This window comes from Pinus tabuliformis, chromosome 3_1 (genome assembly GCF_031772625.1).
Source record: "Pinus tabuliformis cultivar Carrire ecotype Pingquan chromosome 3_1, CPIR1, whole genome shotgun sequence".
NCBI lineage: Eukaryota > Viridiplantae > Streptophyta > Pinopsida > Pinales > Pinaceae > Pinus > Pinus tabuliformis.
In genome coordinates this window covers 488,031,558-488,055,982 of record NC_142301.1, presented here as the reverse complement: position 1 = coordinate 488,055,982, position 24,425 = coordinate 488,031,558, and the positions used below count along the sequence as shown (strand labels likewise).

The 24,425-nt window shown below is 41.4% G+C and overlaps 1 pseudogene; it reads left to right on the top strand.

The window, feature by feature from the left end:
- Positions 1-23,262: 23,262 nt before the first annotated feature.
- LOC149187928 (purine permease 3 pseudogene) lies at positions 23,263-23,948 on the top strand (annotated as a pseudogene).
- The last annotated feature ends 477 nt before the right edge of the window (positions 23,949-24,425 follow it).

The following is a 24,425-nucleotide window of genomic DNA, read 5'->3' as shown; positions in this document are numbered from 1 at the left end:
ATGAGCTCCTCCTTCACATCAATTCCTGCAACCACAAACAATCAAACAATTACCAAGCACTTGCATTTCATATAATAAAACATATATTCAACATGCAGACCAAGGAACACATGAAATAACTCATTAACACAAGCTATTGAGAGAAATAAACCAGTTTGTATTAATAACGAAACAAAGAAACTCTTACAACCTGGCCTTGGTGTTGTGCAAGTTCCTCCCAGGGTCCATCAAGGGTTTTCCTCTACTTTGACAAAGCTCACCCACTTACAAGTAGAATCAAGCAAAGACAATCTCTCCTCACAAGGTTCTAAATGGGAGTCCTAATTCCTGCAGCATTTACCCAAAGAAAATGTATAGCTTCAACCTCCCCTCCTTCTGGCTCAATGCCTTTATTTATAGTGCTGTAAAGAGGTTATTCAGGTCCACCATCAATGGGATAATCCCCCTCTTTAGGTGGGATAGCTCCCTTATTGATGGGATAAGTTCCCCCTTAATAGAGATGCATGAACCAACTGGAGGCGCATCCATTTCACCAAACCGACCTCTAGAAAGTTCTAGAAGTAATCACAAGTAACTTTTTTAAGATGAAACTTGCGCATTTTGCCTTTTACAGAAGGACGCACCTGTCCTTTGACATACAGAGCGTCCAAAGACGCAGACTTTGTGAACATGATCAGCGTCCCCGCAGGTGAGGCTTGAGAGAACCTGCGACCCCAGAGATAAACATATTTTTTACAAGACTTTCTCTCTTCTTTGAGTTTGAGATGGATAACAGAGGCATAAGACTTGCCTAAGAGGGTAGCATGACTGTTGATTTGAGCCATACTAACTGTAGGTAGTCATGGTGACATTTTTTAGTGTAACAGATTGCCCCCTAAAGTGCGAAGCCTGGAATAGATTTAGGGTTTTGTAATTCTAGGAAGGGTGAAGCGCTTTATCATTTCAAGGATTGTCTTGTGGATGGCCTGGTTGGAACCTGCAATTTTCAACACAAAATACATGGATAAGATTATATCATTACTGAGGTAGGCATTCCCATACTCAGATTCAAAACTTTAACTAATGGACTAACTATTCTGATACAGGAATGATCTTGCAGTACATCATTTTTATAGACTTTTGTAGACACAGTATGGACGCAGCCATCTGTTTATGATTAGTCTACATAGATAATGAATACAAAACTCCTCGCAGCCTGGATGGTGGAAACTAGATCCAGGGTCTTCACTTCTACTTCCCGAATTGGTACGATTCTAGCCATGTGATTAAATGATTCGATGTCGAACATGTTAGAAACCACTTGATTACCAGTCGATGATGTAAACTGTTAACAAGCGTGAGAGAAACCACCAGTAATGTCAATGGTTCTCAAAGTACCAAGCACAACCCGTGAAATGTGAATAGATGTTTTGATGTCGAACACTTCACGGAATCCTTTGATCGAAAGTCAATGATGTAAACTGACGTCAAAGGCGAGAAACCTGCCATTGATGCATGCGGACTTCAAGGTACTGTCGATTCCTAAGTCATCTTTCTAGATAATGTGTCAATGTCGATAGAAAGCGACCCGTTGCAGGCAAGCCCGCAACACGAAATCATTGTTCAAGTTGAAGAAATGTTGCTGTAAGGACTGACTCAGGGATGGTCAAATGGATGACAAGTATTTTGCAGATGAAAGTTTTTGCTTGCAGACCTCTTGAACACATAACGACACAACAGATGGCTTGGTGACGAATAACTCAAAGTTAATCCCCGAACCCGGTTAAAGACTTTCAAAGTGGTTTGATCAACTTGTGAGGTAAAAGATTTCCCAACCCAGGTGAATGAAAAGTGTCGTGTTCAAGAGCGGTGATAAAGTTTCTTTCGAGACAAAAGGTAACAAACAGGTTCATTCTTCTCTCTTTTCCCCCACCATTTCTGGCAAGTACCTCTTTATTTTTAACAAGCTTGAGGAGGATAACATATGCTTGTTTATAAGCTCATCCTTCGGACGAGTCCAACCTAGTTTAAATTCGAACCCTAGGAAGGAGTGGTTCGTTCCTGTTTGTAATTGAACAGGTCCTCTACTGTAAAAGTTTAACGAGCCCAGTATAGGAGAAACTCGGCGTTTTTCAATTTTAGAGAGTCTGAAAAAACTAAAGGAGACTCCACGTTGAACTTTTTCGTATATTTGTGTCCCTCAAGCCCGAAAAAGTATAAAATAATACCTGGGGGAACCGCTTGATCTTGCGACCAAGGAGTACTTTCATAATAGTGTCGTCGACCTGAAAAGTAAAAAGCGATCAAGGACACGTCGTTTTATTTCCTTATCGAGTTTGAAACGACAAAAACCCGGCAATCTTTTCCTGATTTTACGGTCAGAAAAGAGCTAAAAGGGGACCGTCTTTTAATTCCGTTTTAACGAGTGTAAAAGAAACGCTCGGCGATCTTTTCATGTTTTAGGAGTCAGAAAAGGGCTTAAAGATGACTCTGATATTTTTGTTTGTGAAAAAATTACAATTTCCCTTGAAATCCCTTTGTCCTGCACAAAAGCGACACATTACTCATACCTGTTTAAAATAGGCAAAAATACATCGAAAAACATCTTTTCATGGTAAAAAATGAACTAATTCATCCAAAAAACCTATAAAAAGACCTTTTACCATGTCATTTTTACCGTTTGACTTTGGAGGTTGAAAAAGGAGCTTTTGACAAGAAACTTCCCGTGGTCGCTGCGGAAAATCCGACCGTCGGAATCGAACGCCGTCTCATCCAGGTATTTTACACATCCTACTCTGCATTTCTATCCGTTTAGAATCAATTTTTAGGTCTTAGTTTCATTTTTTGGGGGGGTTTGGTTTTGGAATGCGCCTCTCGGCGGACGCGGGTGCCCTTCGGATGACCCGCGTCCCCCGACTTTTTCTCATACGGGAAAATGGTCGGGAGACGCGGCCCACCTTCAGGCCAGCCGCGTCCGGGCGCCCTGTGCTACAAAGCCGGGGTGCGTCTTCCGAGAAGTGCGCATTTCAAAACCCCAACTCTCTCAAAAAACTACCAAAAATTCCCAAATCAATTTCTAATTGCTATTTTTGATGTGCAGGGTATTAATCATGTTAGACTGGAGAGAAAGAGAGCATGTAGAGGAAGATGAAGCTGCAATAAATCACCAACCTTCTCTGGATGCCCTAAGAGCATGCGGATTATACAAATATTGGACCATACCGGGCATGAGGGGCCAGGTAAGATTCTTGGAATGGCTGGTTGAGCGATGGAACGTCCAAGAACAATGCTTTTACATAGGAGGGCACCAGCTCGAGATAGAGCCCTCGGATGTATACTTTCTCACTGGCTTGCCGAACAGAGGTGAGCAACTCAGTCTTGCGGGGACTAGGCCGGGTGGCCAATCCCTTGATAGTCTCCGCGAGGATTGGTGCACACGTGGGGCTCACCATTCAAAAGGCATAGAGATAAAACACATCACTCTACCGGAACTCAAAGTCATAGCATTCACGGTAACCAGAATTTGCGGCGCGGCCGCTTTACACATTGCTTCCGGATCCCAAATGCGGATGGCAATTGACTGTTACCAAGGCACCATTTTCAACTGGTGTGAAGCTGTGTCGGCTCATATGAAGAGCCAACTGACCAAGGCAAAGAACGGACGACTAAAGACTTTTGGATATGGGCCTATAGTCGTGAGCTTTGCCTTGGAGAGAGTTCCAATGTTGATCCCTCAGCAACTCACTGTTGATATCTTGGGTCCTCGGCAGCCAAAGCTGATACGATGGGTTGCGGTGATGGCCCGGCATCCTGACGAGGGTGCGACAGTGGTTCGATTCTCAGATAGTTACTTTCACTGGTTAGAGGACCAGGTTTTTTCGATACAGGACTTTCCGTATGCCGGAGTGGATTTTAGAGGTGATCCGGACATGGTTCTTCCACCGGGAGAACAATGGGATGACAGAGGTACTTTATTTTTCACAAGTTTTCTAATTATGTATTTTTTTATTTTTCATATATATCGTCTCAAACTAACAGTAAAAATTTTCAAAATGCAGATGTTGGTCCACAGCGTCCAGCCAACCTCCGGCCTTTTGATAGACTACATCCAGCTGCACCGGTACCGGCCCCACAGGACGCGGCTGCAGACGTACTAGCTGAGTTGGAGCATGATCTAGAGCGTCTCACGGCAGACATACCTGAGACTACTATGGACGACATTCCTATCAGACTTCAGCGTTTTGTAGTCGCGGTCCCTGGACCGTTTAGGAGATTTTTGCGTAAGGTAGCCCGTGCAGTGGTGTCATACAGAGAGCACCACCAGTGATTGACTAGTCACTTTTGTAGTCACATGTGACATTTTGACTTTTTGTACTTATCATTTTGCCGATCATAAGGTGTTTTTCAACCTATGATCGAAGACGATGTATATATTTTTTGACACACTTCTATCTATATATATCACTATTACCGGCTTATCTTGTTTAACATATGTGATGAAATGTTTTTAAATTTACTTGCATGATTATTGTAAATGTCTGTCCAACATTCGAGAAGCAATTGCATCTGCTAATGTATTTAAAGACCTTGGAATATGTTGATATTCAATGTAATCAAATTCACGTTCCAAGAGACGCACTCTCAAAAACAACCTTAATAACACAGGATTTCTAATGGCATAAACTCTATTAAGCTGTAATACAACAAGTTCAGAATCTAACCTCACTATCAAACGTCGAATTCCAAATGAAATAGATTCGGATAATAATTCAACCACTGCACTGTATTCTGCAATGTTATTCGTTGTTTGACCGAGGCTTACCCCATGCATAGAAACTAACTCGTCAGAGGGCGAATAGATAACCCAAGCTGCGGAAGAGATATTCCGTGTACTACGACAAGCACCATCAGCAAATCCAATGTATGTTTGGAGAGGCGTCGACATCTGCAATATCAAGAGTAAAACCAAGATAAGCCAGAATAATGACGAAAAAACACACTCTCTAAGCTAAGCACACTGACTAAACTAACAAATACGCTAGCTAGAAAGAAAATCTAACCTATCTAAAAAATTCTCCACCCACCATTTAAGCATAATACCTCTTTAGGTAAAGTCCATTTCTGGGTTTACCCAAAGAGTCCCCATCAAAATCAACCAGCTCATAAGCCCCTTTTGCTAGCTTTCGCTTTACAATGTAGGGTCCATGCCACATGGGAACGAATTTTCCAGCACCTAGCTTATCGTTAGCTTGATCATATAATAGCACTAGGTCTCCTTCCGAAAAACTTCGAGGGGTTACATTTCTATCATACTGAGCTTTCATTCGTTTCGCGTGAGTCTCGATTGCCAATGTAGCGTCACGTCGAGTCTCATCTAATTTAGCCAAGTACAATAAACGTTTCTCCTCTTCGGAAGTAGCTGGAAGTAATTCGACAGCCATTTGAAGTGATGGGATTTCGCATTCAATGGGTAACACAGCTTCCAAGCCATAAACTAGCTGGAAAGGAGTGAACCCTGTTGAATTTTTCACTGAGGTTCGGTATGCCCATAGCGCTGAAAATAACATGTTGTGCCAATTCGACCGATGAACACCAATGGTTCGTCGGATCATGATAACTAGAACTTTGTTGATAGACTCAACCAAACCGTTGGCTTGCGGATAATAAGGAGTAGAGCTATCGTGGCGCAAACCAAGCTGGCTTGTAAGCTCAGTCATCATGACATTTCGAAAATGGCTCCCATGGTCAGTAATGATTGCTTGTGTGACACCAAACCTAGTTATGATATGATTGAATACGAAAACTGCAGCTGTTTTGCCGCTTGCGTCGAATGTAGGCATCGCCTCGGCCCACTTAGTAAAATAATCAACTGCAAGGATGATATAACCGAATTTTTCGACGTTCCGCTTTGGAAGCTTCAGGCCGAAAGGTTTGGGTTTGGAGATAGATGATTATATCCCCGTACCACGGATCTACAGTACTGATAAGAAACAAAGATTCGTCCGCAATGGACTCTTCTGCCACAGTCTCTGTGTCAGCACTAGGGAAATCACACATCAATTCCGCGAAAACTAAGGATTTCTTAGACTTGGACTTCTCGAACTCCAAGTCGAACTCTTGCAGGATAACAATCCATTTAGAGTACTTGCCCCCTAGCAGTTGTTTTGTCAAAATATAAATCATAGGGTTGCAATCCGAAATAACTGTAGTTTTGCGGAGAAGAATGTAGTGACGGAAACGCTGGACAGCTTGAACGGCTGCCAGGGCCAATTTCTCCACATGCGAATATTTTAGCTCAGTTGGATTCAAGGTCCTACTAAGATAATATATCACATGCTCCGCTCCGAATTCATCTTCTTGAACTAACACCATTCCAATGGTGGAATGCGAAGCTGCGAGGTATAAGAAGTAGTCTTGGTTGTAGTTGGGAGGATGCAATAACGGTGCATGGGTCAACGCGTGTTTAAGTGCATCAAAAGATTGTTGGGCAATCTCGTCCCAAAAGAATTGTGCGTTCTGTTTCAACAACCGTGTAAAACCTTTAGTGACCTCGGCGTAGTTTGGGATGAATCGGCGTAAAAAGTTCGCTTTCCCTTGCAAACTTTGGAGTTGGCGCAAACTCGAAGGAGGAGGCAATTTGATGATAGCCTCGACTTTCGAGGGATCGACGCGAATGCCGGCTTTTGAAACAACAAATCCCAGCAATCGACCTGTTTCTATACAGAAAACACACTTGTGGGGATTCAACCGAATTCGATAATGCCTACACCTCATAAAGATTGCTCGTAGGTGGACAAGGTGATCAGCTCGATGTAAAGAATGAGCAGGCAAATCATCGAGATAGGGTTGCACAATGTGCTTGATGTCATGAAATGCATAAGACATCGCCCGTTGAAAAGTAGCCCCGGCATTCTTAAGCCCAAAAGGTAATTTGCAATAAGCAAATGTCCCCCATGGACAAATGAATGCCGTTTTTGGTTGGTCGGCAGGTAGAATATTGATTTGATTATAGCCCGAAAATCCATCCATAAAGGAAAACATTTCACTTCCGGCACAATCATCAATAATTTGATCGATATAAGGCGTAGGATAGTTGTCTTTTGGACAAGCTCGATTTATATCCCTATAGTCGATACAGATTCTTATTGTTCCTTGTTTCTTGTTGACTGGAACAATATTCGATACCCAATCCGTTAACGGGATCGGATAAATGAAACCTGCTTTCAACAGCTTTTCGACTTCTGCTTTAATCGCAGCCGCTTTTCGAGGGTGAATCTGACGCAACCGTTGCCGGACGGGTTTAGCATCCGGGTAGGTCTTTATTTCATGAACAACAATGGCAGGATCGATTCCCGGCATTTCCTCGTAAGACCAGGCAAACACATCGCGGAATTCTTGGAATAGGGCCTTGTAAGTTTGGATTTCTTCTTCAGTACATGCGGCACCTATATGAATGTTCTCCTCAATTCCGGGCTTCACTGAAATATCAATGGGAATAGTACGAGAAATATTCCCTAAATTCAGCTCTGAATCAGAATGTTTCGTTGGATCCTGAGCGTCTTTGACATATTCAGCGGTAAAGATAGATGAAAAATCATTTTCAAATGCATCATCCTTAGGTAAAAACGAAGATCTGTGATGGAGATCCTCCCATGGTAGATCATCTACACTTAGGATTTCGCGAAGTTGTTCGTCAGATGACACGACTTCGGGAAACGCTATCCGTTCTAAGGTTGAGGTGAAAAGTGATTCTTCACTGACCACATTCATTTGGTCGATTTCGGTTGAATGCGAGTCGGTAAAAGACATGACAGCTTCATAAGCAATTTCATATGGACTCAAAGGCATAGCATCACCGAATGAGTCTATCTCAGAGTCAGATGGGAGAATCCAAGGATCATCATAAATAATGTTTTCTGATGTAATCATATGAATTGTTGCAAATGAAGGGTCTACGTTGAGTGGAGGGAGAGGAAAAGTTCCCAGTAAACCGGAATCCTTAACTAAACCTACACCAACGTCCCTATAAGGGATTGTCGTCTTACCGACATGCTGGATACTCTCTGAAGAGGCTGGGTCGGATGAAAAGTATGTCAGCTGATCAATAGTCACGATCTTACCGTTATGTGGAAACTTAATTACTCTGAAGACCGATGAAACGACCGCTGTCATAGCATATGACCAACTTCGACCCAAAAGAAGGTTGTAGTCTAGAGGGGCATCAACCACTTCCACATCCAGACTAACGGTTTTACCTTCTACCCCTATAGGCAATTCTTGTAGAATACCAAACGGACGGAACCCACGGCCATCAAAGGCCTTAAGGATGGTGGGGGATTGGTTCAACGAAGGAGAACCAAGCGATCTCCAACATTGAATCGACATAATACACGTAGAAGCTCCCTCATCAATCACAGTCCGATGAATAGGCCTGTTTTTGACTATCACTGGAATTTGGAAAGCCATTTGATGGGGGAGACGTGGTGTACTATTTTCTAGATCAAAGATCATTAGGTTCGGGTCCTGAACATCGACAGCTCCGATAGCCGACAAAAGCAATTTCCGTTGTGCTGGACATGATTGCAGCACTTCGAGTGCCGACATTGCTGAAGGTGAAACAGCTAAGTCCTCAACAATGTTGTAATTCTGGGCTGCTCTCGCATGTGGATTGAAAGCAGACCTTCGAAGTACACCCTTGGCGGGCGGCTTAATCACTAAGTCTGGGTTAGGTTTTTCGATCTGTAGTGGATCGGAACCAGGAGCTGAGGTTGATGGGTTAGAGTGAGAAGATTCTGCTTCTTTGCCATCAACAGGAGCCTTACTACCATAATCTTGCGATCGAGTCGCAATCCTCACATGAGACATCATCAAAATGGGTTCTTCACTGGCATTCGAAGAAGAACCTATCATCTTATTCTCCTGCTCCGGAAATGGATTCTTTAACACAGCAGGAGTGGGAGAACCTTTGACTATTTTTACAACCTCGGCCCGATGAGGGCAATCTCTCGTAAAATGATCCTCTTCACAAATAAGACAAGGATATCGAGGTTTGCGCTTTTCGTCATTGGTTTCCGACTTTTCTGTTTTCTCCTTCGGAGCCTTGTCTGCTTTAGCCTTCTTCTTTCCTTTCTTCTTCCCACCGTTTTTTGATTTGGCCGTAGATGACTCTACAGCGTGAATGTCGGCGGTAAGTTCAGGAGGAGAAGACTCTCCTGTCGGAGAATCAGGCAAAGTGATAATTGGAGTATTGGAGGCCTTGGAAGACTTCTTCTTACTCTTCGTAGTCACGATACCAATCATACCATCAGCGGCATGAGATCCCGAAGGAGCAGCAGCGATTTGATTCGACTTTGGAAGATCCGGAATCTTCTCGTGTAATGTACCCGACTGAGTGTAAACTAAGTCAAGGTATTGTGCCTGAGCAATGACTTGCTCCTCAGTAACTACTCCGGCCTTAGCTACATCTTCAGTAATCTTCGGTAATAATGATTTGACAAACCATTCAGCTAAGATTTGGTCCGGGATAAAAACTTTCACTAATCTCCTTCGACGTCTCCACTCATGAATGTGATCAGAAATATACGTGGACGTCGATTGTTTTAGTGAAGTTAATAACTCCGTGCCGTTATCGTATCTGACCGGCAACTGAAAGTGAGTTAAGAACGAGGTAGCTAACTGGCTAAAGTTGTAAAAAGAGGCCCGTGGTAACTCAATGTACCACTTGGCCGCGAGACCAATGAGTGTACGCTGGAAAAGACGTAAGCGGATGGAATCATCTGAGATAGAATTCGAAGCACACCAGAGGTGGTAAGTCATCACATGATTGGACGGATCCTCTCCAGACTTACCTTCGAACTTGGGTATATCACTGGGCAACTTATTTGGCATTGGCGGCCAGAACGGAAGATATTGAATTGGATCGTTCGTTAGGCGCGTCAAGTCTGGTAAATCTAAAGTTGCGATAAACGGTAACTGCCGGTTAGGATCTCTAAAACTCTGGGTCACAATACCAGCCCCAGGAGGAGGATATCCAGGATAACTAGGAACAGGAGTCGCATTTGGGATATTATATCCTCCTGGAAAACCAGGATTAACCGGACCGTACTGGGGTTGTTGAGGTTGTTGATAAGTGTACCCAGGATACGGTTGATACTGGTAAACCGGTTGTTGGACAGCTTGCCCAGGTTGGTACTGTCCCTGGTACGGAGGTTGAACAAATTGAGGTTGAGTAGTCACAACCGTACTTATACCAGGCTGACCTATAGGCATCTGGACCGTGGTTTGAATCGTAGATCCAGACAACGGTAAAGATGTCTGAGGTGCGGTAACAGGGACAGTAGAAACTGGAGCCGTCGATACTCCAGAAGTAAGTATGGTAGATGTAGCGGTAGTTGCGGCAGCCGTTTGAGATGGAGTACTAGGTGCAATTGGCGGCTGAGTAACTACCGAAGCTACAGAAGCTTGAACATTGGGCTGGACAGGTTGCGGTTGCTGGGTTGGACCAGAAACTACGGGTTGTCCAGCTTGAGGAAGCATCTGTACACTTGGCTGCAACACCTGTTGACCCTGTGAGGGATCCCACACTAACATTCCAGGGTACTGACCCGTAACAGGTTGAGGGTACTGAGATCCATAACCGAATTGAGGGTAGGATTGATAATTGTAAGGTGCAGTTCCCATACTTGGAACATATGACTGACCTTGAGGTGGTTGATAACCTTGACTCGAGTATTGACCTTGAGGTTGATAACCTTGAGGTAAATACTGATACTGGGGTTGACCTTGACCTTGAGGTTGGTACCCTTGAGGTTGATAACTTTGGGGTTGATACCCTTGAGGTTGCCATCCTTGAGGTTGATATTGATACTGAGGTTGACCCTGGGGTACATATTGAGGCTGGGGTTGACCTTGAGGTGCGTATTGCACCATAGGTGCATACTGACTTTGAGGTTGGCCCCCAGACACAATTTGTGTACCTTGAGGTTGCCCCCCAGGCATTAGCTGCGGTTGCCCCCCAGGCGGTAATTGGCCACCTTGAGGTTGGGAAACGGGAACTGAACCTGACATCATGTAAATGTCTCCTACACCCAATGGTATATTACCACTGTTTCCAGCAAATAACCCATGATCAATGGGTTGAGGAGATGCCCCCGCAAAGGTACCAGAAAGAGATTGATACCCAGTGGGAACAGAAGGACCACCGTGTAAAAAAGATTCAGAACTTTGAGTAAACACGGACGACTGACCAGTCATATTTACAGGAGTGTAAATACCTCTAGGCGGAAAAGGAGTACGAGGTGGAGAAAAACCTACCCCTGAGTTGTCCAAATAATTGGTTAACGAAAGGTACCAGGTAGTACTTCTAGGAGGACTGTAAAATATGGATTCACGCTCCCTTAGATCAATAGTAAGTTGACCTTCAAGGTTAGAGACACCTATATCCTCCTCTGGAGCAAGTTCTTCTATAGCAATCAAACCAGTAGGAAGATTTTCGGTGATAATTCTTTCTATTCTTGGTGAATCAGGGACACTAGAAGTTGGAGTAACAGGTTCGGAAATTTCAGGTTCTTCGCCTGTTTCACTGGCAGATGAAAAACTACCAGCAAGCTCGGAAACTGTAACAGCTTCGGGATTATAACCTGTCTCTAAACTTTGGTAATCTGGATGGACTACCAAGGAAGATTCTCCTTCTTCAGGTGAACCTACTCTACTGTCACTAGGAGGAGTTACAAGGACCTTTAAACCTTCTAAATTACCCGGAATGTCTTCAGGAGATTCACCCCGCGATTTACGGAGTTTTCTTAACAAATCTATTCCGGTAACAATCTCAGGAGACTTCCCCCGAAGTCTACGGGACTGTCTCGGTAATTCCGCCACAATTAAAGATTTTTAACTACAACACACGAAAACAAAGTAAAAATTTCAAATCAAACCACCTAAAGTCTTCTAAAGAAGCAAATAAATTTGAAGCACACGCCTAAATAATCTAGAGCGTCAAACCAAACACAAACAGTAGTCTTCCGGACCAAAAGCGCTAGTTGGTGATGAAATCCAACCTCGCTGGATTCAGTACAGAAATGGCGGGTGGAACAGTTACCCCGGCAACCTGCTTAATGAATAGACCGGCACAAGTTCCTCCACTTTAACCGTCTCGAAGTGAAGTGAATCCCCTGGAAAATCCAAGTGAGTATAACTGACGTATGCTCCAGGTACAGTGGGACCTTCCCTCCACCGTCACCTCGGTAGAACCCTAAAGATTATGGTCACTAAAGTTACCAATCACAACAATTACACCTGGGGGAACAGTCTAAACTCCGACAGCACGCAAGGGCAAAGTAATAAGCTCCAATCCCCTTACCGGCTCCTTGACAACAATCCAAGCTTTACCGATAAGTGACCCCTGGCTCCTCGACAATGGTTAATCCGAGGTTTACCGTTTGTAATACGTACTGTCTGGCGTCGTTCCCAACGAGGGGGGAATGATCCCCTCACTGGTTCGGACACGAGCTCGTGCTTCTCCTTTAAGAGGAGCTTTCCCAGAGTATAACTGAAACAATTGGATTTAATCTACTCAAGATAAACTATCTGTTTGGTTTTGTAGTCTTGGAGAGTTAAGTACTCACCTACTCCAAGACCCTAGCCTAAGCTATGTTGGTGTTTCAGAGCCCTAGAAAAATAAAAATTACTAGATCGATTTTAATTTAAGCGTTACTTTTAAGGTTGTTTCTTAAGTCAAAAGGTGATGGAAGTGAAACCAGTGGTGTGTTGACTCGACTCGAAACCACTACAAAATGCACCTAGAATGATTTACCCACTACTTTATTTTTTCGATGAATTGTTTAACTAAAAAGTTGAGAGAATGCACTTTTTATAAAAGCAACTTCTTAATTAAGGACAATCAAAGAAACAATTCGTTTGTCTTTTCCAAGCATAAAAACATGACCACTCTTTACTTGCACGAAAAAACTCTTTTTCTCTTTCAAAAACAAAAAGCTACTTGAAACAAGACTTCTAAAGAAGATGTTTTTGTATTTTCCTATTTAATGAAAAACATAAATCTATTTTAATAAAAATCAATTGCAAACTATGAAATCTATGAAAGATTCACTCAGAAACGAAACAAGTCAAAAGGAAATTACCCTAATTAATCCTAATGAGGCAAAGCCAACAATGATTATTCTAAGGTGTTTTACTTGATCACAATCAAATCAAGGACTAGCTTATTGCAGAACCAAAAACTAGTCAAAACAAAACTCTAATCTTTTTGTTCTTTTGTAAAATGGAAATCAACACTTTATAAACAAGTAATTCGAAATTTGACCCAAAAGACAACTTAAATGGCAAGCTGCTCACACAAGGAGACTTTACAACAGGCCCGACTTCTAAGAAGGCTGACAAACCAGAGAGATCTAAGGTTGGACAACTTTCTACCGTCAAAGTCACTACAGGACCTATTGAAAAATCAAACCCTAGGCCTAAACTTCGTTGAAATCCACTAAAACACTGAAAGCTCACAAAACAAGTCTAGGTGAAAATTCTTGACAGGGTACTAAAGAATCTGGGCAGAAAACACTACGAAAAATCAAAATCTAAAAGCAATTAAAGCAAAAAATGGAATTTTCCTAAATTCTACAGGAAGATGCAGGCAACCCGTTATAACAGGCGCGGGCCCGCTCTGTGCAAACGGAAACAGCGCGTCCAAAGACGCACTGTGCAGAACTCAGAGGGTGCGTCTCTCTGGAAAAGTTAAGAAAAACCAAATCTAACTAAAGCTAAAGCTAAGCCACCCAAATACTAATTCTCACAGTCAAAAACCAGAAAATAAAAATGATTTTCTCAGAGCAAAGTTCACACAAAGGAAAAGACTTTCTCATTAATGGTTTCCCCAGTGGAGTCGCCAATTTGTCGTGGCGGAAAAAGTCGTTTGTGCGGGCACAACTGACCTCCCTAGGAGTCTAAACTCTCTAGCGACAAACAAGACAAAATGGAGTGATCTTTCTCTAAATATACCTTTTAAAACATGAAGACTACAAGTGTTTAGGCTTACCTTATTCCAAAACGCTGTTGTTGTAGTCCGTCCTTGCCGATCCGGATGAGCTCCTCCTTCACATCAATTCCTGCAACCACAAACAATCAAACAATTACCAAGCACTTGCATTTCATATAATAAAACATATATTCAACATGCAGACCAAGGAACACATGAAATAACTCATTAACACAAGCTATTGAGAGAAATAAACCAGTTTGTATTAATAACGAAACAAAGAAACTCTTACAACCTGGCCTTGGTGTTGTGCAAGTTCCTCCCAGGGTCCATCAAGGGTTTTCCTCTACTTTGACAAAGCTCACCCACTTCCAAGTAGAATCAAGCAAAGACAATCTCTCCTCACAAGGTTCTAAATGGGAGTCCTAATTCCTGTAGCATTTACCCAAAGAAAATGTATAGCTTCAACCTCCCCTCCTTCTGGCTCAATGCCTTTATTTATAGTGCTGTAAAGAGGTTATTCAGGTCCACCATCAATGGGATAATCCCCCTCTTTGGGTGGGATAGCTCCCTTATTGATGGGATAAGTTCCCCCTTAATAGAGATGCATGAACCAACTGGAGGCGCATCCATTTCACCAAACCGACCTCTAGAAAGTTCTAGAAGTAACCACAAGTAACTTTTTTAAGATGAAACTTGCACATTTTGCCTTTTACAGAAGGACGCACCTTTCCTTTTACATACAGAGCGTCCAAAGACGCAGACTTTGTGAACATGATCAGCGTCCCCGCAGGTGAGGCTTGAGAGAACCTGCGACCCCAGAGATAAACATATTTTTTACAAGACTTTCTCTCTTCTTTGAGTTTGAGATGGATAACAGAGGCATAAGACTTGCCTAAGAGGGTAGCATGACTGTTGATTTGAGCCATACTAACTGTAAGTAGTCATGGTGACATTTTTTAGTGTAACAATGAGGTGCACCAACATCTCCCCAAGAGGAGAAAGGACTAGGATTCCCTCCAAGGCAAACTCCTTGGTTGGTGGACTCCATTTTTCTCAACATAAGACCAATGCAAGAATGGTGATATTATTCCGATTAAAATAAATTTTAGATGCTTTGACACAACTTGTTTTTTCAATTTTTAAGAGTCGAGAAAAAACAAAATATGACTCTAGTCGCCTTTGATTTTTAATGAGCCTGAAGTGACAAGTGCTCAGATGGACCTTTTCCTTCAAGGAGTTTGAAAAGGAACGAAAGAGACTACTCTGGAAATCTAGATATATGGATTACCAAACCAATCGCAAAACTACAGAATATTGTTTACAGTATGGCAGTCAATCTTCCCGAATGCTATGTTCAGTGCATTGTGATCGATAGGGTGGCATACACGGCTTCCTATGGATAAAGGATATAGCCTATTGTGGTCTCCCAATATATACTCGACGGTACATAGGAACACAAGTCTGTACTAGCACTTGTTGTCTCAAAGAGGAGGAATCACCCAACCAACAGTGAAAACGACAGTTACTAGGCTTTACGACGCTGGAATACGTCTCTAGCCTAGACTTCTAGATGTTGTGTGTTAGGTTCCAAAGCATTTTTAGGTTCATTAAATTTATTTTACAGTTGATATTTCTTAAGAAATTTGCCTTTCAGGTTCACTGCGTGATGTATATATAATTCCTAAAATGCAATGTAAGATTATAAACATTCGTTTAATCTTCTTTTTGCAATGAAAATCCTAGCTACTAAAGAGAGAGAGGGTATTATTTCAACATAGAGCAGAGAGAAAACACTAGATGCACTATCCTAAATCAAACCAACAAGGAATCTAAATGCAAATGCACATGCATGTATTTGTTTTCAGCTTTCTTAATGTGTGAATGACAAGAAGAATGCTAAGTACAAATCTGAACTATCTTTTCAAACCGATAGTACTAACAAATTTCTCTTCAAAAACGAAAGGAAGATAATGACGACACTTTGCTATTTTGAATTGAAAATTGCTTTTGACACTTGAAAAACTACTAATTCAAATCGAATACAAGAGTAACTATATAATAGACCATCAAGAACAATAGAATTCTTTTCTTTTACTGAAAACGACACTTGCGACACTTTCAAATCAGAAGATGACAATTTGATTATGCTACTTATTTGTAAAAGAGACCTGAAAATGGCACACAATACATAAAAACATTCACAGTTCTTTGCACAATGGAGGTTGAATGATGGAAAGGAAGGGGGTTTCCATAATGGTATACTGATCACATACAGCTAAACTCCTGAATAGAGCTAAAGAGAGTGAACACAAAAACCAAAAACTGAGAGCAGAAGAGGTCTTGTCTGACCAACGCACCTATAACACAGGGAAAGTGTGATGCAGTGCACCTACTACACACGGGAAGTGTGATGCATCCAGATTCCCAAGAGTAGAACATGCGACGATCCAGGGACGAGAATTGAACTGGGTTCCGGGTCACAATTTGTAGCTCTATTCAGGGATTTATGCCAAGCAAGTGATGTACAGCAAATAGAAGTCACAGGGGCTAATCTAATGAGGTTACTAGAGCCACGACTAGGGAAATTAGAAGGTTTGAAAATCGATTGTTCAGTTTATAAACAAAACCTAGAGATAGACTGAAGCAACATTGATCTACTTTGCACTTGCATAGAAAATGCAGTTCGAAGGCTAGCTGGCTTGACTTCAGGCTCCATCTGTAAGTTTATAAAACAAAAAAATATAGACAAGCAAACAATCTATTCTCTCCCCAATGGAGTAGCCATTTTGTTATTGGGAAATCTAGTGTCCACTCGGAGCTGCTAGTCCCACTGAGACTGGTAGCTATCTTAGAAACAAACAAACTAAAACTACTTTCATTTTCCTTTATGAGAAGTAGATAAGAGAGGAATGAGGGACACCAACCTCAGTCTTGTGCTTGGTTCCTTGCTCGGTTCCTCTCCCTTCTGACAGATCCTTGCCACTTTCTCCTTCGTCTACCCAGCTTCAAAGAGCACCTATGGAATCAAAGCATCATAATACTATCGAAGAACATATATCTACAATCATAAACAACATAGGACCAGATATATATTGGCCACACAAATGCATATATCATCAAACATACAAGAATGTGGAGGAAAACTTGAATAGCTTTATTAATATCAAGAATAAGGAAAGAGGATTACTGATCCGAATGGAAAATGGCATCAACCCATGGTACTCATCCACCCATATTATTCATCGACCCATGAAATTTACCCATGGTATTGTAAATGGCATCCACCCATGGTATTGTAAGTGACATCCACCCATGGTATTCATTCACCCATGGAATTGGCCTGTGGTATTGTGAAATCCACCAATGGTATTCATTCACCCATGGTATTGTGACATCCACCCATGGTACTCATCCGAACGGAAAATGGCATCAACCCATGGTACTCATCCACCCATATTATTCATCGACCCATGGAATTTACCCATGGTATTGTAAAAGGCATCCACCCATGGTATTCATTCACCCATTGAATTGGACAGTGGTATTGTTAAATCTGCCCATGGTATTCATTGACCCGTGGAATTGACCCATGGTATTGTAACTGAAAAATACTATAAGTAACAAGTCACATTTTGTAAAAGGACAGTTTGTCCGCCACAATGTAGCTCTTACAATTATTCTCTGTTTTGATAAAATTATTCTTTGTGGTTTGTTTATTGGGCATTCTCATATTTTTCTTCTGGCAATTCAAGTTTTCAGATCTTGGGGGTCTCTCCTCCCAAGATCCATTTCACTCTCTTAGATCTTGGGGGCCTCCCCCCAAGATCTGGATCAGTGGTATCAGAGTAGGTTATGATTCCATGGGAATGAGGGTTTGATGCATATTTCAGTTTCAAATTTTGCAGCAATATTCAACAAACTTCAAGCATGTGCTACAACCTCCACCGAGCACTTTCTTAGGTCAAGCAGGAAGAATTTTTTTCTCATTTTTCTGCAGGAATTTTTTTTTTGGGCGGCGACTTTGAAAATCAGATCTGAAACATTTGGTACAAAATTTACGAAAAAAATACGAGATCTGGATTCCTCTCGAAAAGTCACCCAATTTCAAAAAAAAAAAGGGTCAAATCAGAGTTTGGCTGTGGGAGATATCGCTGATTTAAAATCAGCTATTTTATCAGAATTTTTGTGACGACGGAACTATTGCAGCGCGAATCTGAGATCTCAGAGTGTCCAGATAAGGATTTCCATCATATGGGAAGATGCAAAATGGTCCTTCTGCTTCCAAAAACAAGTTATAATAAATATTCTAAGTTATATTTACCGAGTTATGTCCATTTTAATTCTGGAGCAACATTCGGAGCAGGTTCCCTTTGGAGACATGCCCTCCGACCTCAGGCTATGTAGGCACCTGCTACTTTATTAACAACCAACATCACGATTATGGGTCATCCACAAACATCGAAGTCCATTTGCTAGGCCGGACACTGTCAGTATCACAGTTGTTCCAATAAACAAAACCACAAAGAAACTTTTATTTAAAATACTAATGGAAATAAACCAGCTAGGGCGATGATAGCTTATCCCTGAGAAAAGATGTGGTCGCTACATGCCTCTGAACTGTAAAGGCTACATTGTGGCAGACAATCTGTCCTTTTACAAAATGTGACTTGTTACTTATAGTATTTTTCAGTTACAATACCACGGGTCAATTCCATGGGTGAATGAATACCATGGGTGGATTTTACAATACCACGGGTAGACGCCATTAAAAATACCATGGGTAAATTCCATGGGTAAATGAATACCATGGGTGGATTTTACAATACCATGGGTACATGCCATTTACAATACCATGGGTAAATTCCATGGGTCAGTGAATAATATGGGTGGATGAGTACCATGGGTTGATGCCATTTTCCAATTGGATCATTCCTCCCTCCTTAAGAAGCAATGGTCCCCATTGCGTAAAGTTCTCTCCTGCGAAGCATTTGTTGAATATGAAGAGCCATTAAAGATAAGTGTTTGATGTGGTTAACCCAAAACCCTTATAAACGAAGATCCGAGGATAGAGATACCCTGTAATTCTTGTGACCAACTATGATTCTGACAGTGTGCGACCTAGCAAATGGACTTCGATGACAAGGATTTTATGCGGTTGACCCATAACCATGATGTTGGTTGTTGATGAAGTAGCAGGTGTCTACATAGCCTGTGGTGGGAAGGAACGTCTACAAATAACCCAAGCCGAATGCTTCTATGTTGAAACTGATGAATGTGAAGCAAGTGCCTACTAAAGTGGGGTGGGAGGGCACGTCTCCAATGGAAACCCACTCTGAATACTGCTCCAGAATTAAAATGGACATAAATCGGCCAATATAACTCAGAATATTTATTATAACCTGTTTTTAGAAGCAGAAGGATCATTTTGCATCTTCCCATGAGTTGGAAATCCTTATCTAGACACTCTGAGATCTCAGATTCCCGCTGCAACAGTTTCACCGTCACAAAATTTCTGATAAAATAGCTGATTTTAAATCAGCGATATCTCCCACACCCAAACTCTGATTCAACCCATTTTTTTTTGAAATTGGGTGATTTTTCGAGAGGAATCCAGATCTAGTATTTTCTTTTGTAAATTTTGTACCAAATGTTTCAGATCTGATCTACAAAGTCGTTGCCCAAAAAAATTCCTGCAAAAAAATGAAAAAAGAAAAATTCTTCCTGCTTAACCCAAGAAAGTGCTCTGTGGAGGTTGTATTACATGCCTGAAGTTTGTTGAATATTGCTGCAAAATTTGAAATTGAAATATGCATCAAACCCTCATTCCCATGAAATCATAACCTGCTCTGATACCACTGATCCGGATCTTGGGGGGAGGCCCCCAAGATCTAAAAGATTGAAATGGATCTTGGGGGGAGAGACCCCCAAGATTTGAAAGATTGAAATGGATCTTGGGGGAGAGACCCCCATATACAGAAAAATGTAGCAGAAATAATACTTTATTTCATTAATGGAAAATATTGAAATGTGCTTACAACCAGAAATCAAAATAAAACCAACTAAGGCAATGGTAGCTTATCTCTGAGAAGAGATGTGTGGCTACATGCCTCTGAACTGTAAAGGCTACATTGTGGCGGACAACCTGTCCTTTTACAAAATGTGACTTGTTACTTATAGTATTTTTCAGTTACAATACCACGAGTCAATTCCATGGGTAGATTTCACAATACCACGGGCCAATTCCATGGGTGAATGAATACCATGGGTGGATGTCACTTACAATACCATGGGTGGATGCCATTTACAATACCATGGGTAAATTTCATGGGTCGATGAATAATATGGGTGGATGAGTACCATGGGTTGATGTCATTTTCCATTCGGATCATTCCTCCCTCCTTAAGAAGCAATGGTCCCCATTGCGTAATGTTCCCTCTTGCCAAGCCTTTGTTGAATATGAAGAGCCATTGAAGATAAGGGTTTTATGTGGTTAACCCAATACCCTAATAAACGAAGATCATAGGATAGAAATACCCTATAATGCTTGTGACCAACTATGATTCTGACAGTGTGTGGCCTAGCAAATGGACTTCAATGACAAAGATTTTATGCGGTTGACCCAGAACCATGATGTTGGTTGCTAATGAAGTAGCAGGTGCCTACATAGCCTGGGGTGGGAGGGAACGTCTCCAAATAACCCAAGCTGAATGCTGATATGTTGAAACTGATGAAAGTGAAGTAGGTGCCTACTAAAGTGGGGTGGGAGGGCACGTCTCCAATGGGATCCCACTCTGAATGCTACTACAGAATTAAAATGGACATAACTCGGCCAATATAACTCAGAATATTTATTATAACCTGTTTTTATAAGCAGAAGGATCATTTTGCATCTTCCCATGAGCTGGGAATCCTTATCTGGACATTATGAGATCTCAGGTTCACGCTACAACAGTTCCGCCATCACAAATGTTTTGATAAAATAACTGATTTTAAATCAGCAAAATCTCTCACATCCGAACTCTGATTCGACCCATTTTTTTTGAAATTGGGTGATTTTTCGAGAGGAATCCAGATATGGTATTTGTCTTTGTAAATTTTGTACCAAATATTTCAGATCTGATCTGTAATGTCGCCGCCCAAAAAAAATTCCTGCAAAAAAATTGAGACTGAAATATGCATGCAACCCTCATTCCCATGGAATCATAACCTACTCTGATACCATTGATCAGGATCTTGGGGGGAGGCCCCCAAGATCTAAGGGATTGAAATGGATCTTGGGAGGAGAGACCCCCAAGATCTGAAAACTTGAATTGCCATAAGAAAAATAGGAGAATGCCCAATAAACAAAACCACAAAGAAACTTTTATTTAAAATAGTAATGAAAATAAACCAACTAGGGCAATGGTAGCTTATCCTGAGAAGAGATGTGTGGCTACATGCCTCTAAACTGTAAAGGCTACATTGTGGCAAACAATCTGTCCTTTTACAAAATGTGACTTGTTAATTATAGTATTTTTCAGTTACAATACCACGAGTCAATTCCATGGGTGGATTTCACAATACCACGGGCCAATTCCATGGGTGAATGAATACCATGGGTGGATGTCACAATATTATGGATGAATGAATACCATTGGTGGATTTCATAATACCATGGGCCAATTCCATGGGTGAATGAATACCATGGGTGGATGTCACAATACCATGGGTGAATGAATACCATGGGTGAATGTCACTTACAATACCATGGGTGGATGCCATTTACAATACCATGGGTAAATTTCATGGGTCGATGAATAATATGGGTGGATGAGTACCATGGGTTGATGCCATTTTCCATTCGGATCAATTACAACCAATTGTTCTGACCCAGTGTCATCCTCTAGCATGAAAGCCCTTCTTTCACCTCATGAAAAGCTTAGATCACCCAACACTATGATATTCCAATGAGAAACCAACAACACTTCCTTACAAGATACAAAATTCCAGCCTCTAGATCTCTTGGATGAGGGATCCATATATAGATGATTGCAGGGGGGTGAGTCAGCTTCTGGGATTTTGATTAGTGTCCTCTCTCTAATAGTTCTTGTTTCCACTTGGAGATTGATGATCTCTATCCCTTGGCAAATTCAGAGGGGCAAGTGTCATAGGAGAAGTTTCTGGAAGATTCTATGATCATCCACCTCACAAACTGTCTCTACCATTTGTCCACTCTTGCCCATCACACCCTACAGAAGGGATTTTCAGTATGCATCAGACCTTTTAGACTGGGCAGGTGGGATGCCTCGCACCCTTAGCGCTGAGCAACCTGTATGGTCCAGTTCTGAGCAGTTTCCTGTGGAGAACTTCTGGGAGATGATGTAATCAGTTGACCTTGTTCCATTATGGTATGAAACAACACTTTTAGGGACTTAGGAGCCCTTGGTTTATGGACATGTTTGATTCCACTTGGAGATTGATGATCTCTTACTTTTCCTTGGGTGAATTAAGAGAGACAAGTGTCCTGGGGAATTTTATGGAAGATTCCAAGATCATCCACTTAGCGAACTGCCTTTGCCATTTATCTACTCTCATCCATCACACCCTATAGAAGGAATTTTTAGTATGCATCGTACCCCCCGTGTCTAATAGGTGCGATGCATCTCACCCTCAGCACTAAGCAATCAGTATGGTCCAGTTTTGAACAGTTCTGAGCAGTTTCCTGTGGAGAACTTCTGGGAGATGATGTAATCAGTTGACCTTGTTCCTTTAGGGTATGAAACAACACTTTTAGGGAAATAGGAGCACTTGGTTTATGGACATGTTTGATTAGGGTTTCAGTGCCCAACAATGTCTATAACGTAAATGATTGCATAAATTTTTTATGCAAAGATGGGCCTCTAGAGAGGGGTGGTTAATATGTGGAGTTTCCAGCGATCGGACAAGTTTCCATGCATAGTTTCTTCTGGGCACTTGTATGCGTCCACTGAAACATAGTTGATGAAATACAATCCTGAGTAAAATGATTGGGTTGTTCAAAGTGTTCTTCCTACATAATTTCGCGGTATTGGGTGTACTGCAGAGTGGTGTGGCCATATTTTTGTGTGTAAACACTCTATCCATTCTCGTCGTCAAGTTTTTTATTTTCCGAACCCGTCCACTAACAAGCTGATCAATGTACCCAAAAGCTTTCCCAGGGTAACTATGTCTGCTACAACCATGGAAATCTGAATGTAATCTCCCACTGAAAAGGTTTTCTTTGTATTTGTCTTTTCATTTAATTCGTTTTTATAAAGATGCATCCTATTCTATGAATGTTAGTCTGGCAGAAATTCATCCCTTTCTCTATAAACTCTTTACTTTTGCTCACGGGTAGCTCCATTTTGCTCACCTTCCATACGAGCAACGACAGGCACGAAGGAGTAACGAAGAGGCAGTACGTGCTGGGGTTTGTCTTAACACTAGGTGCAACTACCCTATATGGTTTCATTATTCCGTTGATTGAGCTGAGCTACAAAATAACAAAGCCCAAAATAATGTATGTGCTTGTTATGGAGATGCAATTCATAATGTCTTTTTCGGCTACTATTTTCTGTACGGTGGGAATGTTCATTAATGGAGACTTCCAACCTCTTCACAAGGAGGCCAAGGAATTTGGTGTGGGGAAGATCGATTACTCCATGGCTCTCTTATGGAGTGCAGTAGCATGGCAGCTATTTTACATTGGGATCTTCAGCGTTACATCCCTGGCGAGCTCTTTGTTGAGTGGATTCATCATTGCTGCTATGATTCCCGTGACAGAGGTACTGGCGGTGGTTTTGTACCATGAGGAATTCAGTGCAGAGAAGGGCATGGCACTTGTGCTAGCCTTGTGGGAATTCACGGGGAATACTATGGCTATTTGAAACAACAACCTCCTAGCCGCATCCCTAGGAAACAAAAAACGCCAGAAGGCCACTTAGAAAATGCACATGCAGATTAGTCCATTAATGATCTATAAAGAATGTTGAAGAATTATCTAACATTGATGGTAATAACGAATTGTGCTTCAATGCAGTCTTGAAGTTGATCTTAACCTGGTAATAATGAATTGTAATAATGAATTATGCTTCAATGCAGTATTGAAGTTGATCTTAATTAGCTATGTGGAGGATGCTTTCAAGATAAGATGGTGAGAAACTTAAATTAATTTGAATGGATAGTGAACTTATTTTTCATAGGAGTAATTTTTTTTATTATAAATAATATTATAAAGAAAAGAAAAATTGGATAGAATGGTTTCTTATTTTTCAAAATACATTTTGTAAATATGATTTTGTTTCAAAGATAAACACATTTATAGATATTAACATAATAAGGAGGTTGGAGAAAATATCCACTAAATGTTCTAAAAGAGAACATTTTCAAAAAGTATCAATGCATAGGTTACAAACAACGTCTCTTGACCAACTTTTGTCTAAATGATTAGGTATAAAAC